Source organism: Mastigoproctus giganteus, unplaced genomic scaffold (genome assembly GCF_048544385.1).
Source record: "Mastigoproctus giganteus isolate SK-2022 unplaced genomic scaffold, ASM4854438v1 scaffold_23, whole genome shotgun sequence".
Taxonomy (NCBI): domain Eukaryota; kingdom Metazoa; phylum Arthropoda; class Arachnida; order Uropygi; family Thelyphonidae; genus Mastigoproctus; species Mastigoproctus giganteus.
This window is the reverse complement of record NW_028328300.1, coordinates 309,589-325,416: the sequence shown is the minus strand read 5'-3', so window position 1 is coordinate 325,416 and position 15,828 is coordinate 309,589.

Below are 15,828 nucleotides of genomic sequence, written 5' to 3'. Positions count from 1 at the left end.
CGTGGCAGATTATGGTCATTTCCCTCAGCATGAATTGTTGAGGAGGCTTCCATCCTGCAGTGGGTTGATAATGGCTGCACTTTACATTTTACCCCATTTAGCTCTGGTGAGCCTAATCACATTGGCAGTAAACTTCTTAATCGTTTCAGCTGAGTTCTTAAAAGAAAATTTATCATCAATTAAGAGACCAAGATATTTATTTTTGAGAAACATAAGGAATTTGGGAGTTGTTGATATTAAGTTTAGGAGGTCTGTTATAATCCAGTTTAACAGACCAAATTTGGAAAAGTCCCCTCTAATAGAGAATTGTTGAAAACATTCCACAATATACCTATGTGGAAAATGTTGGTGAAATCTTTTGATTGCCACATGTTCAACTAACTCCATTGCAGGACATTTTGACAGATTGATTTTAGAAATTACAAGTGCAAGTCCATCTAGACTGAATAGTTCCGTGTCATTTGATCTCTTGTATGATCCATTATCGAACCTTATCTGAGCTTGTTCAGTTGTGTCCTGCTGTAGGTGATCATCAGGGAAAAGTCTCTCTATAATAGCTTCAACCGTGGAGAGCCAATCAGGAGTTACAAGTTTGTCACGACAAATTTTATGTATTAATCACCATGGATCAGAATTACCTGTATGGGAAACTAACTTCTGCCATGAGGATTTTTTGGCTTCCGCAATAGCTTTGAAATATTCCTTATGTAATTGACAGTAGACTTCTTTTAGTCGTCTAACAGCTGTTTCTGTCAAGAATCTGTGCTTCTGGAAACTCTTCCTTTCAGCTATAACCCATCTTGATCCTTGAGGATCTCATCAGATTCTCTCAGACATTCTGTCTGATATGCCAGACAAACTGGACTTGCTACCTGGAAGTTTAAAACGCTGAGGGAAATATTCGGGTGACATTCAAGCCAAGTAGACCCAATTACGACGAAGTCCGGATGGTCTGTGACAGCCAAAACCTCTGCTTCCACCTTCAGCATGGTGGGACTGTTAGTAATCCGGGGTATAACCTCAATGCACAAGCACACTGTGGGTGACCACCACGGTGCAAACCAACGTAAGCAGGAGTCGAGGTGTAGCGCCCATACCACATGGAAGAATGCCGCCCCTCTGTGTTACCAGGCAATACTAGGTGGTAGATCGCTCTCATCAACCGGTGCAATATTAGGTGATAGATAACTCTCATCAACCGGTGCAATACCACCACTTTGCTTATTGGAGGCTTGAAGTGGTGGAACCCATATTTAGTCTCTAGAGCTAAGTTCCGGTCAACCTTTCCCTATCTCTTCCATCATGCAGTATGACTGATGACTTTTGAGGTTATGATGAACATCATGGCGAGATCCAATCTTCCTTACATTCTGGGGGTACAGCTCTAAAACAGTATTCGCAGGCCGGCCTGCTAGTCTGTACACACCCTACCAAACCTTTTGGTAACTCTTTAGGCGGCTTCCGGATCAGCAAATGTATAATCTTGCTACTTCTACTCTGCCAGATAAGGACTGGAGGGAGTCCGAGTATTGTGTATGCGGTGGCATTGTCAAGGCCACATTATGTCAAGGATCTAGGTATATATTCTTGCCATGTGTACGCCATATCCAAAAATTTCCTTACTTCATACAGCATGTCCCCCCGACTTTTAATTACTATTGAATACACTATGAATTGCCAAATTAATAGAGTAAGCTTATCCACGAAAAGAACTAAACCTACCGAACACTTCCTAGTTCATGTCTCAAATATAAAGGTAAAAAAATGTAAACTGCAGCCATTATCAACCCACTAAAGGATGGAAGCCTCCTCAACAATTCAGACAAATATACGTGGTCTCAATTGTAATCTCAACGATGTCCATTTCCCCTTTCAGTCTGCCAAACACCATGCAATTATTCTGACAAAATCTCAGTTATCGGTTGATTCAACTACTGCTCATCTCAGTTGCCCAAATTATTCGCTGTATGATTCATTTCGCCTGGAGGGTGGTACTTGTGAATATGCCCTTTCCGATATTCCCCGTCAGAGACTTGGTAATTTGGAATCTCCTCTCTTCGATCTTCTCTGGCTTAAAATTCCTCTACCTCATTGTACTAAATTCATCTGTTCTCTCTACCATTCTCCCAACTCCACTAATCACTTGGAGCTCTTTGATTTCCTCTCTTTGCAACTTGACTCTCTCCAGTCCAACTTTCCCAATAGTGAGGTAATTTTCCTTGGTGATTTAAACGTTCACAACTCCAGCTGGCTTCCGTTTTCTAGTCACACCGACCCAGCTGGTGGAGATGCTGAGGCTTTTGCAATTACTAATGACCTTGCACAGTTTGTTCATTTACCTAGAAGAATACCGGACAATCCTAATCATACAGCCAACATGCTTGATCTTTTTCTCACAAACAACCCTTCTAAGTACACGGTCGAAGTGAGTAGTCCTTTAGGCACCTCAGATTACAACTTGGTGATTGTATCTTCTCCAATGGAGCCTTTATTTCATGGCTATTCCCAACCTCGTATTGTATGGCATTACAAGAATCCAAAATGGGATGACCTGCAAGATTTCTTTTCTTCTTTTCCTTGGTCGGATTACTGTTTCAAAACTTCTGATGTCAACGTTTGCTCAGATCGTGTCAGTGAAATTATTCTTGTAGGAATGGAATCCTTTATTCCACACTCCACTTTAAAATCTTGTCTTTTATACCTTGGTTTTCCAATAAATGTGCTAAGGCTGTTCAAGAGAAGAACGTTGCATATCGTGAATGGCTTGTTTCCAATTCTTCAGTGTAATTTTTTGCCTTCACTAAAACTCGGAACAATTGTAAAGCAGTTATTTATCAGTCAAAACTAGATTTTGAACAGGCTAAGAGTAGAAAACTTGCTTCTTGCCCTAATCGCAACCGAACATTCTGGTCTCTTGCCGAAGCTATTCGCCGCAACTTTTGCCCATCTCTGCCCCCCACCTCTGTCAAAACCAGATGGTTCTGTTGTCACTTCGGCCAAGGATAAAGCTGACCTGCTAGCATCCCATTTTTCTTCCAGCTCATGTATTAATGATCTTGGTAAAACACCTCCCTCCATTCCCAACACGCTCTATTCAATGCCTCCTGTAGTCCTCCGTCAAAAGGATGTCAGAAGGATTTTGACGAATCTTTGCTTTGATGGAGAAATACCATCAAGACCCCAAGTCTTGATGGTATTTCTCCACTTGTTCCCAAAACTTGTGCTCCTGCACTTACTCCTGTTCTTTGCCGCCTTTTTTCACTTTCCTATTCCAAAGGTGTTTTTTCCTTCTGCTTGGAAATTTACTCATATCCAGGCAGTTTCTAAAAAGAGTGACATACCCCCGCCCACCCAATTATTGTCCCATTGCAATTAGTTCTACTCTTTCTAAAGTAATGGAGAAATCAATTAACCGCCAACTCTTAAACTGCCTAGAAACCTTCCGTCTGATCAACTATCGCCAGTATGGATTTCGTCTATGTCGATCCACTGGTGATATTCCGGCTTATGTTACCCATTTGTGGTTAAATTCAATGGAAAAGTTTGAGGAAACACAAGCAGTTGCTCTTGACATCTCAAAGGCTTTCGATCGTGTTTGGCCTATGTCTTCCAAACAAGCTTCCATCTTATGGTTTGCCAACTGTTTTTTGAAATTAAATTAAAGTTTCTGTCTCTGCTCCGGTACGACAACCAATTCAGTAGAGTTTACAATAAATCGTCAATACAAATATTTATTGTATTTAGTAGTCACGGGATTGAACCCCGGTCCACTCAAGGATCGCGTGCTATGCACCCTCGCTCCTGAACACTCGGCTACGTCAGGCTTGGTTATCAAGTTTTCTCTCTGATCGCTCACTGACGATGATAGTAGATGGCTCTCTGTCTTCTAATTTCTCCAATAATGCTGATGTCCCCTCGAGGTTCAGTTCTTTCCCCCACTCTGAAATTCCTCTTGTATATTAATGACCTTCTTCCATTGACTGGAAATCCTATCCATAGTTTTGCCGATGATAGCACATTGCATTCCACTTTCCATTTTCAGAAACCTTGCATTGCTCAATCAGCTTCAACTTCTAAAATATCCGCTACCAGTTCCTTAAATGCCGAGTGGGGCAAAGACAACTTAGTTGATTTCAATCCTTCTAAAACTCAGTCTTGTCTTATATCTCGCAAAAAGGATTCTTCTGCTCCTATGCTTATCTTTGGTGACACTCCGATTTTTAGGAAAAATGATATATCTCTTTTAGGGATTACCCTGACTTCTAATCTCTCTTGACACAAGCACGTTACAAATATTGCTTCTTCTGCATCTAAAAACTTGGTTTTCTCTTTCGCTCTCGGCGTTACTTTTCGTCCAAACAACTGTTCACTCTGTACAAATCGGAAAACCGCCCTACCATGCAATATTGTTCCCACATCCGGGACGGTTCCCTCAACACCTCTCTCAGGCTTCTAGATTCCATTCAGAAGAGGGCAGTTAGGTTAATTAATGGCTCATCTCTAACAGCCTCTCCACTCGCTGTCTCATAAACGTACTGTTTCTGCTGCATGCCTTTTCTACAGATACTTCCATAGGCACTGTTCTTCTGAATTGGCTTCTATAATTCCCTCTCTCTCTTTCAAAACAGTCCGAACACGTGCCACCAACCAACATCCATTTACTGACCAACTTCAAACTCACAGGACCAACTTTTCGTCTTCCTCGTTTATTCATTCAACTGCCGTTTTCTGGAAGAACCTTCCTTCATACGTATTTCCTGAAAATTAGTCTACAAACGTTCAAGTCTAATGTCAACAAATATCTTCTTTCGTCTTCTCAACCTCCAACCTAAGCACGGCACTAAGTACTACGGGTTCTAATACCTCTCGTGTTTGAGGTTTTCATAAATAAATAAAAAAAAAACAGATAACTGGGGATTCCACCATGGGGTGGAGCCAGGTCTCCTAACTTTCCTTTTAGTGGATTCAGTCAAAGTTCTACAAAGAGTGTTTTGCACAAAGTAAGCATATTGCACTTCACATAAACTGTTCAATTGTACAATTTTATCATCTGAAAATTCTTGTTGCATAACTTGCTTAAATGTGGTCCAGTTCGTGGTTCTGATACAGAAGCGGTTTAAGTCCTGAAGAACCTCCATCCATAACATTTAATACTAAATCAGAAGTAATAGCAAGGTGATCGCTATTACATACATCCAAGCAGTCCATCAAGTTTTCTACATGCTGCGACAAGCATGGAGAGGAAAGGGTAAGTTCTATGTTAGACCTTCCGTGAACGTTTCAAAAGGTTGTTGGCATGTTGGGAAGATTATGTATATTCCAATGGTTAGTCGATATAAATTCTTCAAACACAGAACCTCTAGAGGCGTTATGTTCGCTGAACCAAAAAATGAGATTTTGCGTTGGAGTCAGTTGAAACCAATATATTTTGCACTATGACAAGTGCTTAAAATTTCTTCCAAAAGATGCATTGGTACCTCAATATTATCATTTGGACAGAAACCATTTGAAGTCTAAAAATTGGGTACAAAGATGGATGCAGATAGAAAAGGATGTACAAAAACGAAACGTGACTGTTACAGTTAGAGCTCCATTAAATAAAACAATGGCAGTTTGTGGCTGCTTGGATTCACATGCAACGACTCTAGCTACTAACGGGTATCCAACAACATGATATAACTTCTCCGTTTGTCTATACATCGAGTAGGGCTCCTGAATAGCCAAAATATCTACTTTATCCTGCAAATATGAAGCTCTTAGTTCATCTGCAACGCAACGTGAACGTTGCGCGTTCACATGCATTATTTTTAGGAAGTACAGTACTTGTTGGTAGATCTATTGTAATTTAAATAGTTTATTTGTGTATTATTCATTAACAATTTTCAGTCTTGCAAGTTCAGCTGCCTTCTGATATATTCTAGACAGAGTGGGTCCCTTAGTGAGTTGTCCCTATTGCTCCTCTTGCAGTTTATACATCTCGGAGGTATGCTCATTATGCGCTTATACCTTCTCTTATAGTTTATACATCTCGGAGGTATGCTCTTTTTGGGGGAATCTGCATATACAGTGGTCTCAGACAGTTTTTAAATTCTGTACAGTGGGATCAACTGACGATGTTACAAACAGTAAATTCTAAGTGGGAAGAATTCAAGGAATTAATCGTGGATGCTACTAAAAGTTTCATACCTATTAAGAAATATTCTTCAAGGTTTAGGCCTAAATGGTTATCAAATGAACTAATGAGACTCGTGACAGAGAAGAAAAATGCATGGGAGGCATATAAATTATCAAGTGACTAGAGGCCTATGGCAGATATAAGCTAGTCTGTAATCAGGTCACAAAGGAGGTTAGGCAGGCGAAGGCAGATTACGAGAAATCTTTGGCAAAAGATGCTAAGAAAAACAGCAAGGATTTCTTTACTTATATAAACTCTAAAAGGAAGGGGATGAATCTCATTGGTCCACTTGATATTGATGGTTCGACTGTTGATGATCCTGCTCAGATAGCAAACAAACTGAATGAGTATTTTGCATCTACATTCACACGAGGAGTTATTAAGGTTTGAAAATGGCAGAAGGTTATCAAATTGTAGCAAGATGCTTAATGATTTTGTAATAACTGAGAGCAAAGTGGAGGAGAATTTGTTATTAAACATAAGAAAGGCACCTGGGTTGGATGGGATCTATCTAGTTATATTAAAGGAGGCGGAAAAGCAACTAAGCAAACCCTTAGCCATAATTTTGAGAGCATCCTTGGACTCGGGCGGGGCCCCACGGACTGGAGAGATGCAAATGTATCCCCAATCCACAAAGGGAGAACGAAGGGTGACACGAGTAATTACAGTCCAGTTAGTTTAACTTCTGTTCCGGGTAAAATAATCGTGTCACTGATTAAAGATGTATTGCAGGATCATCTAGACAAGACTGCAGCAATAATTCAGACACAGCATGGGTTTGTTAAGGGAAAGTCTTGTCTGACACATTTGATAAGACATTATGATGTGGTTACAAAGGAACTGGATGCAAAAAATAATTTTGATATCATATATTTGAATTTCAGGAAAGCTTTTGACACCGTTGCGCATGGAAGACTATTGTACAAATTGGAGCAGAATGGTATTAAGGGTAAGTTGCTACAATGAAGAAAAGGATGGTTGAGTGGGAGCAGACAGAGAGTGGTAATTAATGGGTGCTGCACTTCGTGGACTAATGTTATTAGTGGAGTCCCACAGGGTTCGGTGTTGGGTCCTTTGTTGTTTTGTATATTGATCAATGATATTGATGAAGGTATATCAGGCTTAGTGTCGAAGTTTGCAGATGATGCAAAGGTTGGCAGGGTTGTTAATGACAGTAATGGCAGTGTGCTACTGCAACAGGATCTAGATAATTTGGGCAGATGGGCTAAGAAGTGGCAACTGAAGTTTAACCTTGACAAATGCAAAGTATTGCATATGGGTAGAAGTAAACCCCAGAGAATCGTACCAACTTTGTAGTACTACACCTAAGGTGGTAGAAAATGAAAAAGACCTGGGAGTAATTGTGCAGTCAGATATGAAGTTTTCTGAGCAAGGCAGACAGGCTGCCAGGGCAGGTCATGGGGTTTTGTCAATGATATATAGGAATTTTTGTTAGCAGGGAAAATGTGATTGTCCCTCTGTATAAGGCAATGGTCAAGCTACGCCTTGAGTACTGCGTACAGGTCTGGAGGCCTCATTTTAGGAAGGATGTAGATTTGCTTGAGCGTGTACAGAGAAGGGCAACAAGATTGGTGAGGGGAATGAGGGGATCCTCTTACCAAGAGAGGCTTAAGTTCTGCAAATTGCAGTGGGTGGAGAAGGGCAACAAGATTGGTGAGGGGACCTGCGCAGTTATCTGATTGAGGTGTATAAGGCCTTTAATGGATTGAGCACCCTGAATTCTGATGGGATCCTTCCACTTGTTCAGATTACGAACCTAAGGGAGCATTAATTCAAATTAAGAAAAGACAGATGTAGAATAGATGTGCGGAAATTTGACTTTAGCCAGTGGGTGGTTAATTGTTGGAACAAACTTCCATCTGTCATTGCGGAAGTTGATAGGTTAAATATATTTAAGGAGGAACTGGACAAGCATTTGGAGGAAATGGTGTGATTTTTTTTGGCTGATGCTGCACAAGCTGATACACTTGCTTTCTTGCATCACATGCCACTACTACATATCCCCCAGCCACACAATGACCACAATGATACGGTCTTATGGGTGCAAAACTGTTTAAGGTGGCTAAATCCCAAGCGACGGAAGCATTTTGTGACTATTGTAAATTTTCTGTATTTATGGGCTGAGAATCCCAAGAAAATTCGATTGCTTTCAAAAATATGTCTAAATAATCTCGATGAGAAACCTATCACCCAATTTATCTCATTTGTCTTTGTACCGGAGCTAAAACATAACATCACCTCTTCCTGATTCTCTTCAGAAGTAAAGCCATAATCTTTAAGATTTTTCACAAAGATGTTTCCTACTATTTCTTCCTTATTAAATCTCTTGAAACTTCATAAACTAAAAGTGTAGGAAATGTCATTTTTGGTTTGTCCAATTATAGTCCAACATCTTTAAACATGGAGGATTGTCTAAGCAACACTAAATCCTACTTGTCAGTTGTTTCAACTAACACCATTATTTCTCACAATTTTGACGTTTTTAAATTTTTATGTTTAGAATGCAGAGACTTGGCTATTACTTCTTTAACCTCCGTACCTGAGGCCAGCTTGGATCGTCCACCTGTCTAAAAATTGCATGTTGACGGGCACTGATTTGTGTCGTAACAGTTTTAGCTTCAATAAGTATCCTATCTCTAGAGTCAGTTATATTATTATGCTGCCCTCGTTCCACTCTGTCCTCTCCAGAATACATCTGCTTCGTTTGTATCGAGCTGATCCTGACTTTATCGGCGTAAGATGGATATACAGGTGGCATCAAACTAGCCTTGCCACTCATGATTTGGTCAAACGTATTATACTGGTGTGCAAAACTTAAGGTCCAGTCAGGTTTTACCTGTAGCTTCTTGTAGGAGTAGCCTGGATATGGGAAAAGCATACCAAAGGCACCTCATGAGGCACAGAAATGATGAAGGAAACAACACCGACACAACAGAAACAAAACGGTACCGAGGGACTTTATTCAAAAATGGCAACATAGCACTGGCTGCCATGATACAGATGCATCACTGCCAAAGATGGAACAAAGGGAAGAGGTAGTCCTCAGTAGGAGATATGGCCACCCCTAATGTCGATGCAGGCTTTGCACTGCCTGTCCATACTTAGAACAATGTTGTTGATAAGTTCTTACTGTAACATTGTCCATTCCTGTCAGCACCACCTTCAGCTGGTGAACATTTGCTGGTGGGTGTGGCCATGCCTCTAGGCATCTCCCCAGAGCGTCTCATATGTGTTCGATGGGTTGTCGTTATTTGCTTTTTAGTAGCATTAGCAACTAAGGCCATATTGCTCCTGGGATATTCGGTGGTCATTCCCTGACCTTTCTGCATCCTACGTATTTGGTAGTCACGGGCTCGAACCCCGATATAATCAAGAAACGTGTGCTACGCACAACAGCTCCTGCTCACCTGGCTATGGAGGTGCCTGTTCGATGGGATTTAGATCAACAGAACCGGGCAGGCCAATCCATACATACAATGTCCTCACTTTCCAAAAGCATATCAACCGCTGCAGTGCGATGAGGGTGGCGTTATCATCCCTAAACATGAACTCCGGGGCCAGTGGCACATCGGAACAGATTCACATGGGCAATAATTACCTCATTACAGCAGCACGCACCAGTTACAGTACCACCTTCCAGTATCTGGAGTTGGTTACGTCCATCCAAGATAACGCCTCCCCAGACGAGAACTCCTCGACCGCCATATCGATCCCTTTCAGTAATGTTTGCGGGGTTATGTGCCAACCTCTCACCAGATTAGCTGATGTCCAGAATCGACTTCAGTTATTGCTGAGACTGAATCTACTCTCATCAGTAAAGAGTACCTTACCCCCATTGCGCTGCTGTCCGTTCCTTGTTCGATGCACCACTGTTAATGGTGTCTCCGATGGGCAGTAGTTAAAGGGACACAGCATACTGGCCATCGGGCAAACAGTCCACCTTTGTGGAGTTGCTTTGCCACAGTAAACTGCAATGTACTGCATCCTGTGCAACTGGTTTGCAATGGATCTCTGTCTGGTGTCGGTTCCTCTTGGCCTGTAGTAGTATATTTTTATTATTAGCTACATGGTGCAAGGAAGCTTGAGGCTTATGCTGCACCAGCCAAACAAAAAAAAAAAAAAAAAAAAATTCCCCGAGTTACCGAGAGAGAGAAGTAATAGAAGGGAATCACCAAGAAAGAGAAGAATGGTGATATCCAGCTCAGGACCCTAGGTGTGCCTAGCTCATACCAGATGTGAGCCCCTGAGCAGTCATCATTGGGCGTTTTTCATGGACGACCTCCACTGGTCCTTCGAAAAGCCGTACCTGTCGTTCTGTAGGCCGACCACTCACGTGAGACGATGCTATGGGCAATACCGCAATCTGCAGCCACACTTCGACCTTCCCAATTATTCGATCCTGGGTAAAGTCATCCAGATCCTATTTACTGGCCATTTCATTGTCTGTAGCACTGTATGAAACCAATCGAACGTCTGTAACAATCGTGCTCACCATTCGGTAATTTGCACATAACTGCTGCTTTTATCTGTTTATGGGAGCCCTCTCATCATGATTCAAATTTTTGCATGTGCACCAGCTTTCTACTGAATGGCGAGTTATGCATAACACCACAGGCTGTTTCAGTTGATTGTGATTGTAACCTTTAGAAATAGTGTTGGTCCTTAAGTTTTGCACCAGTGTAGCTCTTACTTGTAACTCCTCTGACTTTTATCTTCTCATTTTGAATTATCAATGACGTGGTAATTCTTTCCATCTCTGCCCAAAAACTATGGATTATGTTTGAGGCCTTAGTTACTTTATTGGTTTCAGCAGCCATGAAATCAATCAAGGTTTTCTTTATTTTTCACAAAGCCACCTGCAATCATAAAAACTGGGTGAATTAGACTTATCAGTATTCACTTTATCCGAACATTCTTTGTCTTTTATGTCCTTATCCACAAGAACAGCCGAATTAACCTGAGAAGACTTGTTAAAAATCAGAATCACTTTGTACAATATTTACACAAAAGTCGTACCTTCAGTTTCGATATCGTTGTCTCCTGACTCCAAACTTAAGTGGAGGTAGGTTGAACTCCATCCTGAGCCAAAGGAGGTAAATACCGCTGTCAGTTGAGTAATGTGATTAGTGAGGGCTTCCATAAGCACATTTATCAACTCTCCACAGATCACTTGGCTACTCTTATCGCCATTGACTTTAGGAGAGTGTATGAGTATCATTCCTAGTCATGATTTTCCTGAGTAACTGAACTTTGTCTCTTCTCCAGATGTTATTTCTTTAGTTGTCAGATCTGGTTTTGTGTTAGTTCTTGCGCTGTCACGTCAAAAATCACAAGACAATTTTAGTCACTTTCTTTAACTTTTTAAATGATGGACCTAGGTAGGTTGTACAAAAATTAGGGCTACATGTACAGCATTTAAAGATGGCCTCAGGATTCTGGTAACAGATAACACATTCCTGTGTCATTTTAGAGCTCTATCCCTTTCAGATTGCATACTTTAATTTTAAGTCACTTCAACACCTCCATGTTACAGTTAAATTTCACTTAAAGTAGAATTTCGCTGTTTGTGAAGTTTACAAAAATACTACTTGGAGTCTACACTTAATTCTGTCTTTGTTCTTAAATACTTGCTTCAGGAGGGTTTATCCCCCTCGAGTATTAACCCTACTCAGTGCCGTGAGTACTTGCTAGTTTAGTGCTCTGCGATTGGCCAGTATACATCAGACCATTCTATGATCGTTAGTCTTGTAACTGGATAACTACTTGGCGGTAAAGCTAAAACATAAAAATAACAATTACCTGCTCATTGATTGCATGTATAAAGGCAATCATATATTCAGGCAGCCTCTTAGTTATCCATCAGTATATGACACTATGGGGCAACTTTTAAAATTAGGGTCACCCATAATTCATTACGCAAACCTGTAATTGTGTCTGAAATTTGCATGGGTTCTCTGGTCGATTTTCCTGTTTTGCTGGACGAAAAAACCTTGCTATCTACACCCGAGACTGACTAACTCAGCCATGGAGTGAAAAAAGGCCATTAAAGTTCCTTGCGTTATTGAAGGGATGCGAACACGGATCTTTTCCACTCGATGTGGCGAGGATGGTGACGATACCACTGTGCTATGCGTGCAGACTAGTTTCACAAAAGAATTTAAAATAAACACCTAAAACCATATGTATAAAGTATTTTGAAATTGAAATTATATGAATAATTATATGTATAAACTACACTCCTCATACTCCTTGGTGGACACAGGAACTTAACAATCTCAGAAAACAAATGCATGTGGCACGGAGATCATTTTTACCACACACAGGCACTGGCCTGATCCTAAATTTAATGCTTTCAAGCAAGAGTACAAGAAGCGAAAAATTTACCATAAGGCCATCGCAGAGAACAAATTAAGGTCTTGGAGACATTTGGTTTCCCCAAGCAGGGAACACTGACCCCTGTCGGCTCATATACAATTTCTGTAGGAACAAAATTATCTGTCCAAATATATACAACACAGTGCAATATCAAAACAATGAAACAAGACTGGCACTCAACGGTTGACAAAATCATGGAACACATCTTTCCCGAAAATGATCCCAACCTTGACAATACGCACCAAATTCAGATTCGAGCAGACAATGCCATTTACAAAGGTACCCTGGACATTGTTCTTTTCACTGCTGTTGGTGCTGTGGTGGCCAAGTTGAATCCTAAAGTGTCCAGGCCTTGACCTGATAGAAAATGCAGTCACCACCAGATTTCATGAGCTGTACCCTAATATTTTGTTAAATCTTTACAAGTGCCTCTTGTAAGGCATATTCCCCAATTTCTGGAAGCAGGCACTGCTTAAAATTATTGAAAAACCAGGAAAACTTAATACCGACCCAAGAGCATACTGCCCAATCTGTTAGTCAACCTGGGAAAGCTGTTTGAAAGAATGATTGGTCCCAGAATCCAAACTATCCTAAACTCACAAAACCTTTCATCCAACTCGCAGTATGGCTTCAAGAAAGGATTCTCCGCAAAAAATGCCATTGTGGCCCTTGTAAAACACTGTACACATTCCAATGCAGTCTATGAGATTGACATCTTTGCAGATTTTGAGGGTGCCTTTGATGGGAGTTCTCTTAGGTCCCTTAGACGGGCAAACTGCAATCAGTATATTTAAAGTCATAAGATCCTACTTCAGTAATGGATGAATTCAGGTCACTGCCCAACACCTGTCATATTTAAAATTTATAAACAGAGGTTGCCCACAGAGATCAGTGCTAGGATCACTCCTTTGAAAACCGTACTTGACCAGTGGCTCACCAGAAGCTTTGACAACTGCACCAATGCAGACAGCTTGGTTATTTGCATTGCAGGAAGATCCAAAACCCTTGAGGACCGAGCAAAGATTTTCCTGGATGACCTGGTCCCTCACAAATAAATAAAAATATCAAACACAAAAACAAAGCTAATGATCTTCAAAAAAATCAAACATATATGAGATGCTCTGGGGAGATACCTAGTGGCATGTCCACACCTACCAGAAAATGTTCACCAGCTGAAGATGGTGCTGACAGAGGAATGGACAATGTTACCACAAGAACTTATCAACAACATTGTTCTAAGTATGGACAGGCAGTGCAAAGCCTGCATCGACAATTAGGGGGTGGACATATCTCCTACTGAGGACCACCTCTTCCCTTTGTTCCATCTTTGGCAGTGATGCATCTGTATCATGGCAGCCAGTGCTATGCCATTTTTCAATAAAGTCCCTCTGTACCATTGTTGTTTCCATCATTTCTGTACCTGTTAAAAAAGGCATACCAAACAAGGTTCATTTGGTATGCTTTTCCCATATCCAGGCCACTCCTATGAGAAGCTACAGGTGAAAACCTGACTGGTCCTTAAGTTTTGCACATCAGTGTACAATACATTTAAGGATCTTTCCCAATACATGTTACAGCTTATAAAAGCATGCCATAGTCAAATGCCCTGCTTTGGCATTTTAGTCCAAATTAACAAAAATTGCTAACCAGATTAGGTAAACAAGATTTTCCCCCTTATGAAACCATGCATTTTTCCTTTGGAACAGCAGTAGTTTTAGGATGTTTGTTTGTTTTTTGGTTTTTAGAAGCATTAGCAACTAAGGCCATATTGCTCCGGGATATGCAGTGGTCATTCCCTGACCTTTACGCATCCTCCGTATTTGGTGTTGATGGGCTGGAACCCCGGTCTAATCAAGAAGCATGTGATACGCACTGCTGCTCCTTCCCACCTGGCTACAGAGGCGCCAGTAGTTTTAGGAGCATCAGCGACTAAGGCCATATTGCTCTATGTATATTGTCTGTAAATTTCACGTTCCAAGGCTGATTTTGTTCTGCTGGACGGAAAAACCAGTTTCCAAGAAAAGAAAAAACTATTCCACCCTCGCCTAACTCAGATGCATTGTGAAAAAAAAGCCTATAAAAATTCCTCCCATCATTGAAAGGATTCAAACTCAGGAGTTACCCACCTGGTGTAGGGAGGACTACAATCCTAACAAATGTGGTACCCACAAGAGTCCTCCGGAATACTATTTCTATTTAAATGTCCCTGTATTGCATTTTAATTCTCTTCCACGATTTTGCCAATTGCTGAAGTCAGTCTGACTTCAATTTCAGTTTGGCGCTGGTATTCAAATGAATACAATTTGGTTAGGCACGAATTGAATTGTATTCACAATTAACCTAACAGAAATTAAAGCTTGTAGCCTTGCTATTAGCGTTAGTAGGGGAAAATAATGCAAAGAAAATATTATGGAGCAGCAGCAAAAAAAAAAGAAAAAAAAAAGCCATTAGTCCATCCTTTCTAATACTCCCTAAAATTTATTCAAACTGCCCACTTTCATAAAACCAGATGGAAACTAGTTTCTAACCAATTACTCTGGCTGACAGTAAATTTTTGCACACGTATTTTGTAACTATTCCTCAAATTAGATTTATGTCCCTTATGTTGTTCTTGCAGTGGGGTTTTAGGAGCATCAGGGACTCAGGCCATATTGCTCCATATATACTGTCTGTGAATTGTTATGCAGTCGATTGTTTGCTGGAAGAAAAATTCAGGTTTTCTGAGAAAAAAACATGCTACCCTTACCTGAGACTAACTCACACACATTTTGAAAAGGCTCATAAAAATTCCTGTCATCGATAGGACTTGAACTCTGGTCTTTTCCACATGGTGTGGGAAGGACAGCGATTCTACCAACTGTGCTACCCACAAGTGTGCCACTAATGTCCATTGTGCAAGAATGATTAAGGATGCCATCAACTTTTATTTTACTCAATTCATTTCATTTCAGTCTGGTCTCCTTACAGCTGTTGTTTCCAGACACTGCAACTTACAGAGCTGTCAGAGGTAAGTGTACCCTTTCGTGCCCCTGGCTAATCTAGTTGCAACAGAGCAACACGCTCCCATAAAATGAGGCTTCTGGATTTGTATTCATTAGTCAAGATTTAGTCTAACCATCGCCATACACAAAGCAATAATCACCTGCTAGCATAAATATCTTATCAACGTTAAACCTCAATGGCATTTCTCCATCCATTTGCCTAATTTCTATAGTGTTTTAATATTTTCAGCCCTTACTTTGCAGTTTATATGATAT